Here is a 15925-nt window from a genome sequence, read left to right as displayed (position 1 = left end):
GCAGGAGACCCCAGACCAAAACATTACTATTGGTCTAACTATCGCATGAGGGTGGGAAATGGAAGTCGAAAAGACTATAATTACCCAGAATTTGTTTATGTTGGGGTCCCTCTTCGGAGGCACCCAGCTCGAGCTGTAATTACGGTACGCGCGTTATTAAAATTATCTAATTTGTTTTGATTTGACTCTGAACTTTTCTGCGGGAACCTAGGGTCGAGCCCTGTTATGGTGGCCGACAAGCCTATTTTCCATAACAGTTTGGCACCCCAGATGGGACCCTAGGCGACGACTGTCGGGCTTCTCATCTCCAAACGATCATCTGGCACCATCGGGTGAGTTCACCTGGGATCTTTGGCAACGAGAGGCACCGAGAAGGTGAGTCTTAAACTCCCGCCTAAATTCTAAATTCTGGTCTGGTAACAGTGCACTGAAAGGGTACGCGGACTGATCACCGTAAGGCGTACCAGGGGGACGGGCGCGAGTCCCATCCCCAGGGTTAGAGTGGGTTTTAAGTCCCAGCTCGGTCTGGCCGGAGGAGGGGTGCGCAGCCTGATCAGCGTAAGGCGCACTGCAAAACTTTGAGACCAAAAATTAGAGTCACTGTGACTGGTGTGAGTTTAAACAGTACTGTGTATGTGTGTGTGTGAGTGCGTGTAGCCTGGGAACCGATTGGGGCACCCATCGGCTGAAAAGCTGCCTGCTGCGAAGGGACAGCAGTCCTAGCAGTTAAAGACGCGGGTGGTGTGACTGCGGTTCCCAGGGAGCGAGAGAAAAGTGCCCAATTAAGGGGAATTGTGGGGGCGTATGACCCTACCTGGGGAGATGTACGAACGCTCCTTGAATCTGTGTTCACTCCAGTTGAAAGGTGCTCAATTTTGGATGCAAACCGCCGTTGGGCAGCAGAGAGGGGTGTTGGGGCTGCTCAAACAGCCTGGCCAGCTGTGGACCCCGGATGGAATCATAATGTAGATGCAGATTACAGGCAGTTGCAATTAGCCAGAGAGGGCTTAGAAGAAGCTATACGTTTGGCAGGACAAAAGACTGCAAGTAAGGGAGTGTCAGCAACAGGCAGAGGAACACCCCTCGGCTTTCTTTGCTAGGCTAATTAAGCAAGTCAGAACGTATGGGGGAGGACTAGACCCAGAAGCCGAGGCTAACAGGCCGCTAATGATTTCCACATTTGTAGACCAAGCAGCCCCGGACATTAGAAAGTAGTTTTCCAAACATGTTCCTGACTGGCCAGGAAAGCAAATGGATGAAATAATACGTTTAGCCACATTTGTGTATAATAGTCGAGAGGAGGAGAGGGCAAAAGAAAAGAGACAGCAAAAAAAAAGAGGAAGTTAGTGTGTTAGCAGCTGTGTTAAGAGATGGATTTAGAGGACCCAGGGGGAGGGGACGTGAAAGAGCCAGGAGAGATAGATGGAACCAAAGTGAACGTGCTGTACAGTCAGGAGTTAATGTTTGTTATTATTGTGGGGAACAAGGACACTGGCAGCAGGAGTGCCCAGTGAGGCCCCGTGTAGTTAGGAACAGAGGAACCGGCATGAGACAATCAAACACTAAGGAGGAGACCAGGCGATTCCCAGTCAATCCACAATGAGAGGAAACAGGAGACTCAGAAAATACTGTGGAAATTGGAGTAAATTTATGGGATGTAGTTTTGGATTTTGAGGGTCACGTAATGGCAATACTGAAGGTTTAGAAGTTCCCTTTCTAGTGGATACTGGAGCCACCCTTTCCCTTTTAAATTTTGAGCCTAAAGGATGCAAATCATCAGATAAAATAGTGATGCAAGGAGTGATGGGAAAGGGCGAATGAATGTTATCTAAGCCCTTATTACTCACTATTGAGGGTAAAACAGTGTGGGGACATTTTATAATTTCCACAGACGCACCTATATGCCTTTTGGGGAGAGATCTCCTGCAAGCCTTGGATACTCAGATCTGCTTACAGCCGGAAGGGATAAAGCTAATAATTATGGGTTCATGTGTTCTGGCTAAGACACCAGAACCAGAGTCAACTAATCTGCAAATTCCAACAGGTTTAGAATCAGTTTCTAAAAAATTATGGAGCTCTTCAGGAATGGATGTGGGACTACTGAAATCAGCCAGTCCAGTCTCGATAAAAACAAAGGGGGGATTGCCTCCTGCAGTTAAACAATATCCTATCCCAAAGGAAGCAGAGAAGAGTATCCAAAAACAAACTGATCATTATCTGAAAATGGGTATCCTTAGAGTCTGTGAATCCCCATATAACACCCCAATTCTGCCAGTTAAAAAGAACAGGCAAGATGCTGATGGTGATCCAGAGTATCGCTTTGTACAAGACTTAAGGGCTATAAACCAACATGTAATTGCTCCACATCCAGTAGTCCCCGACCCATCAACCATTTTACTACAGATACCCCACTGGGCAACTTATTTTACTGTGATTGACCTAACAGCAGCCTTTTTTAGTATACCGATAGCTGAAGATAGCCAAGATCTCTTTGCTTTCACTTGGAAGGGACAACAATTAACTTGGACAAGGCTGCCACAGGGATTTACTGGGTCTCCGACTGTTTTTTCGCGTATACTTAAAAATGACCTCTCAGATATCGAACTTCCAGGACATTCTGCATTAATACAATATGTAGATGATTTGTTATTAGCAAGTAAAGATTATGAGACATGTTTGAAAGATACTGTTTCTCTATGTAACGCTCTTGCAGAAAAAGGGCATCGAGCATCTCTGTCTAAACTCCAGCTGTGTCAAAGAGAGGTAAAATATTTGGGTTTTATCTTAAGAGAAGGACACAGGTTAGTTGATCCAGAACGAGTAAAGACAATTCTTGATATGCCTCATCCTGTAACAAAAAAACAGCTTAGGGGATTTTTAGGAGCTGTAGGATTCTGCCGACCGTGGATTCCGGGGTTAGCAGAACTTACTAAGCCTCTGGTACAGGCAACAAAAAAGGAGGAGATAGAGCCTTTGGCCTGGGGTCCAGAAAGGGAGAAAGCTTTTACATCTGTGAAAAAAGCGTTGGTTTCAGCCCCTGCTCTCGGGTTACCAGATTATAGCAAACTATTTGAATTATTTGTCCATGAGCGACAGGGAGTAGCAAGTGGGGTACTCACCCAAAAACTAGGCCCTCACCGTAGACCAGTGGCCTATTACTCCACGCAACTAGATGAGGTAGCTAAAGGCACTCCAGGACGCATCAGAGCAATAGCAGCTACTGCAGCTCTTACTGAAAAAAACACGACCTGTGGTTTTGGGTCATTCATTGACTGTGTATGTGCCACATGAAGTAGAACTGTTAATGAAGCAATATGCGACTCAAGCACTATCCCCACAGAGAGCTCACCGCTATGAACTGATAATACTGCATGCAGATAATGTGACTTTCAAAAGATGCAATATTTTGAATCCAGCAACGCTATTGCCTCAACCGGAGGACGGAGAGCCACATCATTCCTGTGAGCAGGTGGTCGTCAGCTCGAGCAAGCCCCGGGAGGACCTTAAAGATGAACCTTTGGAGAACCCGGACTTAGTTCTGTTTACAGATGGGTCATCCTATTATTTGGACGGAAGACGTCACTCCGGCTATGCTGTCACTAACGTCTTTGAGGTGCTCGAGGCCAATCCTTTGTCTCCATCAGTAAGTGCTCAAGGAGCAGAATTAATAGCATTGACCCAAGCAGCAAAAAATAGGTAAGAGCTTGCGGGTAAATGTCTATACCGACTCTAAATATGCATTTGGAGTGTGTCATGCAACAGGGATGTTATGGAAAGAATGAGGATTCTTGCCGTCATCAGGAAAGAAATTAGCTAATGGAGAAGAAATACGTAATTTGCTGGAAGCAGTTCAACTGCCCAAAGAAATTGCGGTAATACACTGCCCAGCCCATACTAAAGACACTACAGAAATTAGCAGAGGAAATGCTCTAGCCAACGCTGCTGCGAGGGCTGCAGCTCAACAACCTCTGAGAGAATGTATGGGGGCAGTTCCAAGGATGGACCAGAGTGAGTGGCCAAACTTAATAGACCCCAAAACTATGTATGAAAAAGACTGCTCAGTGGAAGAGAAAAAACAATGGGAACAGTGGGAAGCAAAACAAAATGGTGACGGAATATGGACAATTGGGGAAAAACCAATTCTACCAAAAAAATATTTAATTACTATAGCTAGGTGGTTTCACGATAAAGCTCATGGGGGAGCCGAGGGAATAGCTAAACAGGTACAGAAAGTATGGGCTGCTCCAGGAATTTATGCAGCTGCTAGAAGAATAACAAATAGCTGCCCGACCTGCCAGAAGTTTTCAAATAACAAGCCAAGCTCAGATTTGGGGGGGGACGACCATGGGCTTACTTCCCTTTCCAGAAGCTGCAAATAGCTTATGCAGATATGCCATCTGTCTATGGATACAAACACTTGTTAGTGATAGTAGATCAGTTATCAGGCTGGGTAGAAGCTTTTCCAACAAGAAAGGCTGACACAGGGGGAGTGGTAAAAGCCTTACTGAAGGAAATCATACCCAGGTATGGGGTCCCAGAAGCCATTGATTCAGACAGGGGTGCCCATTTTACAGCAAGCATAATCAATCAGTTATGTAAATCGTTAGGAATAAAAAGAAACCTACATGCTCCTTATCACCCACAATCTTCAGGACAAGTAGAAAGAATGAATAGAACATTAAAAGAGAAAATAGCAAGAATATGCACACATGCTAGCCTAAAATGGCCAGAGGCATTAAACTTAGCTCTGTGGGATGTTCGAAATTCTCCACGGCAACCCATAGGACTACCACCAGCAGAAATTCTTTTTGGGAGACATTTAGCGATACCAGGGACTTATATCCCTGCTAAGACCAGCCTATTAGACGGAGATGAACGAGTAACACAATAGGTACTAGCCTTACAAGAACGGTTTAAGGCCTTGCAAAATCAGGCTCAGTGGTTTCAGCCAGTGCCATCAGACATTCAGGCACATGCTATACAGCCTGGAGATAAAGTGTTGATAAAGGTATTCTCGCGAAAAACAAAACTAGAACCAAAATGGGAAGGACCCTATACTGTATTGTTAAGTTCTTACTACGCTGTTAAAATTCTAGGAAAAGAGAATTGGATTCACCACTCTCACGTGAAACGAGTGACAGTCCAAGAAGCAAACACAGCAGAGGTTGCAGCAGAACAGTGAAAACAACCACGTAAAGCTTGATGCTACTTTCTGTAACCTGTGGTCAAAGAACCTTAGAGTGGCCATGGTCCCAGGCCCGTGTTAAGTATACCGGAAGTATGGGATTAAGTTCTGATAAAAACTTAAACCTCTCAACCCTGGTCATGCATGGAACTGAAGTATACTCAGAAAATGAATGGAGCTGGGATAATACTAACCAACTTCCCCAACTCCTGGGAAGGACAGGAAAGGAAATAAAGATAGGGTGTCGAGTGATCAACGGGTCCACCCATGAGAAGGCAACTCAAATCTCTCTCACTAAAATCAAATCAAATGAAAAAGAAAGGAAAATTTGTGCCACTGAAAAACTGGATTGTTGGTACAATTTTACCTTAGAACAACCTGTTGTTATAGTTTGCCTGTGGGCTCACCACAATGTGGGACTATCATTTGAATTTAAAATAGACATTATTGAGCCCAGTACAGCAATACCTACCCTGACTACAATTATTTCCACCAATATAAATAACTCTGTTACCATGAAGAGTAAGAAAACCTTATCCCCACAAATCTTTGAAATTGGACCGTATGTGATTAGAAATACAGGCCAACAACGAGTGTTATTTAATCCATCATGGTCTCTCAAACGAGTAGAGCTATTAATGCAAATGATATCTCTACAATCAAACCGACCTGTTCACCATTCTTAGGTACGTCCTATGTGGGATGGACGGCGTGGTTACATAGGCGAACCCTCACCTCTCCAAAATGAACAAGGAGAGATGTGACCGGTATCATAGGAACAGGATTGGGAGTCCTAAACAGTATAGATGCTGAAGTACTCGTAAATAAACTGAGCACAACAACAAGTGACTTATACAGATTAAAACATCCATTGAGGTCTTCTCTATTAGCATTAGGAACTAACCAATGGCTTTCATCCGAGATATTACCTCAATGGGAAAAAATGAATGAAAAAGATCACCACTTGATAGTGGATGCACTTGGGGAAGCCCAAATTAATATTTCCCTGGCCCTCAGTTGCATCCAAGCTCAACTGTGGATGCAATCTATGGCAGCAGCGATTATAAGGGAGGGGAAGAAGGCACTTTACCCACTGAAATTCGAAAGGTAATTTGGGATAATGTGACCGAATTTGAAAAGGAATTCCAGTCCTGGTGGTATCTGGTCAATTTTACTTATGATCCTATCAACACTAAGGCCACAGCCTTTGTTTCAACAATACGTAATGCTCCAACATATACAATATATCCAATCATTGCGTTAGGATTAAATCACAATGGAGCTATACTCTATCCATTGGAACACAGAGTATGGGCCCAACGAAATGGAAATAAATGGCAAACTGTGGACGTTAGCGCATGTATTGTACAGGAACAGCAAGGGTTTATTTGTGAAAGTAATACCATCAAAGCCCAAGACATTTGTCTTGACACTGAGCAAAATGTTTGTCACTTTGAAATACACCCTGATGAAACACCTGCAACTATACTTGTATATATTGGGAGAGGGTGTGTATGTATGAGAACCTTTTGTAGTCTTATAGTTATAGATGGCATTGTAGTAGATATGAGTAATCATTGAAATATTTGTATTTGTAGCTTTACCAAAATCATGGGATGTGATTTCAATTATTCAGCTCCTATCACGTCTTATCAATTGTTACAATCTAATTATACATTAATTCAAAATTTACTACCTACTCCCATTGGGATGAATCTCACCCTGGTAAGGAAACTACTGCAACATGATGATTTGCATCGACTGCTAGAGCGCATCCGGAACAGTGGACAGAAAACTCTAATCACTGTTCACCATGATGCAAAAGAGATACATCATATCTTAGAAAGGGTAAAAAGGGATGGAGAACATCATGGCTGGGAAACTCTTCTAGGGTGGTCACCAACCACAACAGGGATTTATAATCATGTATTGCACCCGGTAGTAGTTGTGTTCAGTTTAACTGTGTTATGCCTATTGCTTACGATCATATTATATATAAGAGTATGGAAAGTGATAGTATGCCTCGAAAGACTTCGAGAACTCTGTTTAAAATATTAGCAGGGATGCTTCATAAAAACAAAGGGGGGAAACTGTTAAAGAATAGTGAATTGAAACTGTCTAGAAATGGCTGCTTAGCACAACTTACATAAAACTTGCTTAGCATGAGTGGCTAGATTTGCTGAAGCCTTAGGCCGTGCGTGGGAAAAGTAACGAATCTTTACTTAGTTTAATAAAAAATAGTGCCTCAGAGCTCGTTCAGGCTGGGAAGATAAGGGAGCCACACGCAGTCTGCGCACCTGTGTCACCGACTCCGAGAGGGAAGACGCCAAAACAATGGGGGAAAATAAGACCTTGGGAGGCAACCGCCAGACCCAACAAAAACAGAAGTACAACCGTCATCAGAGACTGCAAAAAAACAAGAATAAGGAGAAAACCAGCTTGCCTCAGAAAGACGATGAGACCCAATGAGGAGCAGGAGACCCCAGACCAAAAAATTACTATTGGTCTAACTATCGCGTGAGGGGTGGGAAATGGAAGTCGAAAAGACTATAATTACCCAGGATTTGTTTATGTTAGGGTCCCTCTTTGGAGGCACCCAGCTCGAGCTGTAATTATGGCACACGTGTGATTAAAATTTACTTTGTTTTGATTTGGCTCTGAACTTTACTTCGGGGAACCTAGGGTCGAACTCTGTTATGGTGGCCGACAAGCCTAATTTCCATAACAGGCCGATGAGGCTGCAAAAAGGGCAGCATTATCCATGTCAGTGGCAGCATTAGTTCCAGAGAGAATGTTAAAAATGGAAATTCCAGTATACACTGAAAAAGAAAATAAATTAGCAGAAATACTGAAATGCATAAAAACTCCTGAAGGATGGCGGGTGACATCTACTGGACAGTGTGTGGTAACTTTGCCGATAATGAAGAAGCTGATGAAGCAAATACATGGTAGTACCCACATGGGAGCTGAGGCATTGGTTGAAACAGTTAAAAGATTTGCTGTGGGAGTTAGTATGTTAATAATTGCAAAGGGTATTACACAAAAATGTGAAATCTGTCTTAGAAATAATCCCAGGATTCAGAAGAAGCCCCCCCAGGGGAAGTAAAAAGGGGCTTCATGCCTGGGGATTACTGGCAAATTGATTTTTCTGAATTACCAAGATGTAATGGATATAAACATTTGTTGGTAATTGTTGACACCTTTTCAGGATGGCCTGAGGCTTTCCCGTGTCGTACCACTAAAGCAGGGGAGGTAGTGAAAATGTTATTAAAAGAAATCATACCAAGATTGAGGGTACCAGAAGGGTTTTCTTCAGATAGGGGACCTCATTTTATAGCAGAAATAGTACAACAAATCTCAAAAATACTACAAATTAAATGGGACTTACATACCCCCTGGAGGCCACAATCCAGTGGAAAAGTGGAAAGAATGAATCAAACAATTAAGAGACAGGTAGGAAAATTGTGTCAGGAGACTCAGATGAAATGGACTGATGTTTTACCTCTGGCATTATTAAGAACCAGAATAACCGCAAGGGTTAGGGAGAAAGTTAGTCCATTTGAGATTCTGTATGGCAAACCTTACACTGTAAATTTAACTGGAAATGAAATTCAAATGCACGTTAAGGGTGATCAAATTTTAAGTGATTATCTCTTGTCTATGGCAAAGGTTCTTCTCTCCGTAGGTACATCCAGTTATACTTTTAGATTACACCCGAGTGAAAGCAGTACCTCGAGAGACGTGGAAAGCTGAACAAGTTCAACCTCTAAAGTTAAAAATATATAAAGATATATGAGATGTATTAGAAGCGAATCGGTTTTAAATTTAGAGTGTATTCAGGGAAAAAATGCTTTAATCTGTTTGTTAGGAATAGGGTTAATATTGTTGTTACGGTATCTGTGTAAAAATGATGTTCTCCTTAACAACCAGGGGAGAAATGTGGTGGTTAGTTTTTCTAGGTTACCTGAGCCAAACAATTAAAGGGAATCAGGAAGGATTTTGGAGTCACAGTCTCCATTTGGAAGTAATTACGAAATCTATGAAGATAGTTAACCAGAGGGATTGCTGGGTGTGTACCCACTTCCCTGAACTTTCCAACAAGGGCTTCCCACTAATTGGAGTGCCTATGAAACAACCAAACAGGAATGGGAAGTCCAGAGGGTGACAGGAGATTATTATCAATGTATCCAAAGATGTAATAATAGTAATAAATGGTGGGAGAAGACTATACTTTATGGAAAGCAACCGATCAACTGTACTGGAGCCATTAAGGTAGGAGGTTATAAAGATTGCTCTCGGATACCTGAATAGGTTATAAGTGGCCAAGTAAGGAACTAAATGGGTGGCGTGTTCCAAAAGGTAGTGAATGGTATTGGTTGTGTGGAAACAAGGCACGAAAAGTGCTACCTCCTAATTGGTCAGGGACATGTACTTTAGGGGCAATAATCCCTAATGTTACTCTAAGAAAAGAATTGAGTAATAAATACCAAAAATCCTGGCTAAGAACATTCATAAGGAGACAAAAGAGGGTCAATAATCCTTTAATAGATCGACCTACTAGGTTGCAGTCATTCGTAAGGTGGCTGTTTCCACAACTGGGAGTGAGTGAACTTGAAAAAGCAATAGTAAATATTTCAGCAGTTATTGAAAAAAATAGGGAATAAAACCTCTGATGCCACTGCAGCTTTACAAGAGGAGGTTTCAGAAATTGCTAAAATAACTACCCAAAACAGGATGGCTCTAGAGATGTTATTGGCATCTCAGGGAGGAGTATGTACAGTAATAAATACTAGTTGCTGTGTATATGTGGATCAAAGCGGGAGAATTTCTACCGATCTAAATGAAATCTGGAAGCAGACTGAAATCTTACATGGGGTTCAGAAAGAGGATACCTCTTTTGGATTTGAAGAAACATGGAAATGGTTGACTTCCTGGTTCCCTGACGTGAGCTCATGGGTTAAAAAGTGTTTAACAATTTTGGGAATGGTGTTAGTAGTTTTTGTATGCGTTTATGTAGTGATTCAATGCATTTGTAGATGTTGCACAAAATTAATATGGGAAAGATTTTAAAAGAGTGAGACTAATATGAAAATGATCATATAAGTCTCAAAGGGGGGAATTGTTACAAGACAACCCTGGGAAGCTCAGAAGGAATGCGTGAACTAGGTAGATTAGGATAACTTCTAACATTAAGTCTGAAGTGGTCTAGAGGTAGCCACTTAGATAAAACTTGCTTCATGAGTAGCTAAATTTGCTGAAGCCTTAGGCCGCACTCCTAGTTCAGTAAGAAAGGGCCCCAGAGCTGGTGCAGGCTGGAAAGATAAGGGAGTTACAAGCAGTTTGCATTCCTGTGCCCCACACTCCGAAAGGGAGGATGTCAAGGCTTTGAAATAAGGCCTGCTTGGGCACCAGGACCTTGGGAAGCAAAACCTCCTCTCACTGCTGAAACAATGTTAATTAAGGGGTCTGGACTATCTCCCCCTTGTCAGGACTTTGGGAGATAACACCTACTGTCCCTGCTGGGGCAGTGTTAATTGATCTCCCCTCATCAGGACCTTGGGAGACAGGGGTGGGACCCGGGGAATGAAGAAATCACTAACCAATCAGTGTAAAAGGGAAAATTGCAAATCTGGCAATTTGTTTGTATAAATGCTACTTGAAAAGTTGGGGGGGGGGGGGTGTGCTTGATTTGTGGGAAACAACCAAGCACCCAGGCTTGCGCAACTCTGAAATAAATAAGCAAATGTCTCTCCTGAGTGTGTAATTATTGGCTTATTGCACACCGGGCAACGAATCCGCTTTTCGGACAACAGCAGCAGCCTCAGTGCCTGATATACGAGGGGCAGGCCAGTGCCTGCTGGCTGTGCTTGTGAGGTCACAGCAGCCTCCGTGCCCTTTATGGCAGTGGCAGGCCCGTGACAGTGTGCTGTGCTTGTGAATAATTTGTAGTACAGAGGATCCGACAATGAAGGATAATCCTCTTTTGAGAATCTGAAGGGCTATAAAGCCCTGCTCTCTCTTGGCATGGCTCAGGCAACAGTTTGTGGTGTTTTAGGGGCGGCACTAATTGCTGCCCGGTGGGGGAGGCAAGGTGATAAAAAGACCATTGAGTCCTTGGGAGAACACATAAGAAACTCCCAGAGTCGAGCCAAAGAGACAATCGAGTTCTTGCAAGACTCCCGGAGTCGAGCCAAAGAGACAGTTGAGTCTTTGCAAGAACAGGTAAGAAACTTGCAAAGTCAACTCACTGCGGAGCGCAACCATACTCAGCGGCTTCACATAATCTTATCGGACTCACTAGACCGAGAGAGAATCCTGCGGTCTGAATTGGAAGAAAACAGGTGGGGGGTTGATGATAGTGAACCGGGATTCTCGAATTTGGCCGAACTAGACGGAAAACAGGCATCTGATCTAAAATCCATATATCCAATTAAAGAATTAGAAGACAGCAGGAACTCCTTTTATCCTGGAGATGGGAACGTAGTAATGAGACCCTTGATTAAAACGGAAACCACTGACAATGGTCAGGGGGGTATTCAACGACGTACCACGCGTATGATCCCCTATTCCCCTCAGGACTTCGGAAAAATACTCCCGGGGCTCCCGGGAAACTGAAACTGAGTATGTGTGGAGAGTCTCCCTCACCGGGGGGGGGATCGCATTCTGCTGAGCGAAGATGAAGCTAGAGGATATTGGGGACCCAGAGTCTTTCTAACCACAAATGATAACAGGGAACCATGGTCCTTGACCCAGAGGGTAGCCTACTGGGCAGGAGGATTAGACCAATGGAAAGAGGAGACCCTTTTTCTATTAAAACACCCACAGCGGGCCACATTCTGGAAAGCGTGCAGAAAACTGCTTGCCTCCAATTGATGCATGACCGTTTGCTGCTTCTGCAGCAGCCCTCCCCCATGCAGTGTGTGGCAGACCCCGAGAGGTCACATCCTCTGATCAGGGGACTTCCTGATGCTTTAAAACTATATGCTGTTCAGCTGCAAGACCGATTACGAACTCCCCGACCGAGACGAAGGGGAGGCCCCCCCAACATGACTTGGGGGGAGGTGGCACAGGAGCTAATTAATTACGGAAGGCGTATGGGATTCACTGGCCAGGGGGAAACAAAGCATAAAGCAGAAATAAGAAGAGTTGAGGAAAGTGGGAGGCAATATAAATCACTGCAACACCCACATCCTGGGAAACCGGTACGGGTGTTGGATAGCAGGAGACAATTATTATGGGCAGAAGGCATTTCAAAGGGAATTCCCAGAGAAGTCATGGATAGGTTACCAACTCCCAACCTGGAAGGTTTGGTAAGAAGTTGGGACAGGATAAGGGGAACCCCATCTTCCTCAAACCCCAAAGTTCCTCCTCCCTTATCCCAAGACCCCGTCTGCACCCCAGGACTCTTAAAAAGAACCCTGAGACCGCACAATCCCGGATGGGCGCGACGAATATCTGATGCAGTAACTAAAGTCAATGGACGATGGGGAGTAAATGGCTGCCCCAGACTCGCTGCTTTTTGCCCTAATCCTCCATCCCTCTTACCTGGGACTGGGGAGAATAAGAAACCGAGGAATCCCTTGTATTACCCGGGACAACCGGTTCTAGTGGACTTACCCACTGTGGGACAAATACCTCTAGTACTAAAAGCTTCAAAAAATCTGTATGCATGGGTAGCTACTGATGCCCATGGGAAAGATCATAGAATCCATGCCAGGTGGATCCTCCCTTCCTTTTAGGTCAACAATGTAAAAGGAAGAGGGCACTGGGGAAGAAGACTTGTCTTATGTTGAGCTTGAGTGTCCTCAACGATACTACCTGTGGTAGTTATAACAGTTATTTTTATCATTTTTTGTAATTGTGTGCTGCGATCATAATTAGCTTTATTGTTGAAAACACAACAGCCAAGAATGGCATTCTTAACTTGTGTTGGAAAGATACTTCTTGTCTTAATGTGCTTACATGTGCTATGGCAAACCTACCACCAGAATACACTTCTGGGGCTTGGTATTGTACTGGCCGAATAGGTGATGGGGCAACCACCTTCTTCAGCCCTCTGGGCAACAGAGATGCAACTTACTTTCAATTCCCACCAGGGATAAACGGGCCATTTGCTCAGGGCATTGGAGCTAAGAAGGGGCATTACTGGATATGCAGGCACACAGCATATACATTTTTACCCACGGGGTGGTTGGGAATTTGTTATATAGGGATTATCAGACCTTTGTTTTTCCTTTTGCCAGAAACAAGTGGACCTCGGTTAGGCATAAAGGTATATGATAACCTTGGAGACAGAAGTGTTGCCTGTAAGACGCAATCCATTAAGGGAAATTTGGGCAGGACGCAAAAATGGGGAAATAATCAGACTACAAGCGGCTCTAGAAATTATTACCAACAAAACCGCTGACACGATAGATCTTCTAACTTGGCAATCCCAACAGATGCGCACGGCAATCCTTCAGCACCACATGGTTTTTAGATTACCTGTTAGCTGAAGAGGGAGAAGTGTGTGGGAAATTAAATATTCCTAACTGTTGTTTGGAAATAGATGATGTAGGCGAAGTAGTTCTCCAGTTAACCAAAGATATCAGAAAAATAGCCCACGTCCTCGTCCAAACCTGGAATGGCTGGAGTGGCGATTTGTAGTCCTGGTTACTGGGGGCACCGTGGGTGAAACAGTTAATATTGTATTTGTTAGGTGCAGTTGCCGCCTTAATGTTCTTGTATAATTCCTTGCTTTGTTCAATTAATCGGACATGTTGTGTCAAATATGCAATTTGTTCCTACCACCTTGCCGGACGGCATAAAGAAAATCCGTGCCATCCATTGGCCGTGGCCAACCACAGTACCCATCATTTCCCAGTTTCTCCTGAAGGAGGAAATTGCATATTGACATCCACAGCGCATTTGCCAGCTGTTTTATGCCTATTGTAACAATCCTACCTCATTAACTCAGTTTTGATGTCTGTTTTGTAAAGTTAAATGTTGTTGAAGTTGTTAAAGAATAAGCTTGCATTGAGCAAGACCTCTGTTTAATCACTGTTAAGCACTTTATTTTTTACCCAAACCCATGTTGTTCCCACGACTTCCCCCCCGTCCCTAATTCTCTCTCCTTTCCTTCCTTCCTTGCTTGCTTTCTTTCTCTCTCTCTCTCTCCTGCTGCCAAGCTGCAATGTTGAGACACGGGGTGGTGTAGAGGACCGGTACTAAATGCGGTTTTGTCTTGACATTGCTGCTGCTGCTGCAAAGCTGCCGCTGCCAAGGTGTGTCGGGCAATGCCGCGCTGGCGCCCCCGGGAGCCATCTGCGAAGTAAACACCCTCGTGCACCTGCACGGGGTAAAAAGGGTGCGAAAAGGGCAGAAGGGCGTCTCTAGGGCACGAACCGCACGTACTCATTTGCCATCTGCGCATGAGCAGGAGACCCCCAGATACCCCAGCCCATTTCTGGAAGGTTCCGAGAGGGCGGACTGCGCATGACGGTTAATCTGCATGGGAAGCGAGGAAGCACCTCCCAGAGGCCGGGCAAGAACCTATAAAAACTGCAGACTGTGTGAATGGGGGGGCTTGCTTGCGACGACTGAAGAACTCGAGCAGAGTCAGCGGAACCAGACGGGAGCTTCCCCCCTCTGCCCCCCCACCCCGCCGCAAGGACTCCCAAAAGAAGAGGACCAACGGGACGCCGCTGGATCCACGGGTGGTGATATCTTTCTCTCTCTCTCTTCCCCTTTTCCTCTCTTTTTCCCTAAACGTGTGATGCGGGACATGTCTCGTTAGTTGATTCCATTTTGCCTTAATAAATCTTAAACTGGTTGGCTGGTGTCGTTTTCACCTTAATTGAGTGCAAGGGCATCACGAACTTGGTCGTTGGTCCTAAGGGGAGGGAGGTCGTCCTGAACGACTCCTTTCGGGCCGCGACACGTGTCTGATAGGTCACTGGCAGGCCCATAGCTGCTGGCTGTGCTTGTGAGGTCACAGCAGTCCTATAGCCTGATAGGCCAGTGGGATGGCTCCTGGCTGTTGGCTGTCCTTGTGAGGTCATAGCAGCATCAGTGCCTCATAGGCCAAAGGGAGTCCCCTGGCTGCTGGCTTTGCTTGTGAGGTCACAGCAGCCTCAGTGTCTCATAGGGCAGTGGCAGGCCCCTGGCTGCTGGTTGTGCTTGTGAGGCCATGTTTGTCTCCGTGCTTCACAGTTCAGTGGCAGGCCCACAGCTGCTGCCTGTGCTTGTGAAGGCACAGGAGTCCTAGTTCCTCATACACCAGGGGCAGGCCCATGGCTGCTGGCTGTGCTTGTGAGGTCACAGCAGTATGAGTGCCTGATAGCCAGTGCGAGGTCCATAGCTGCTGGTTGTGCTTGTGAGGTCAGAGAAGCCTCAGTGCCTCATAGGCCAGTGGCAGGCCCATAGCTGCTGGCTGTGCTTGTCAGGTCACAGCAGTCCTATTTCCTGATAGGCCCGTGGGAGGCCCCGTCTGCTGGCTGCCTTTTGAGGTCACATTTGTCTCTGTACCTTATAGGGCAATGGCAGGCCTCTGGCTCCTCGCTGTGCTTGTGAGGTCACAGCAGCCTCAGTGCCCTATAGGCCAGTGGCAGGCCCATAGCTGCTGGCTGTGCTTGTCAGGTCACAGCAGTCCTATTGCCTGACAGGCCAGTGGCAGACCCACAGCTGCTGGCTTTGCTTGTGACGTCACAGCAGCCTCAGTGTCTTATAGGGCAGTTGGATGCCCATGCCTGCTGGCCGTGC

The sequence above is a fragment of the Dromaius novaehollandiae genome, unplaced genomic scaffold, assembly GCF_036370855.1.
Source record: "Dromaius novaehollandiae isolate bDroNov1 unplaced genomic scaffold, bDroNov1.hap1 HAP1_SCAFFOLD_36, whole genome shotgun sequence".
Classification (NCBI taxonomy): domain Eukaryota; kingdom Metazoa; phylum Chordata; class Aves; order Casuariiformes; family Dromaiidae; genus Dromaius; species Dromaius novaehollandiae.
Note: the sequence above shows the minus strand (reverse complement) of the source record.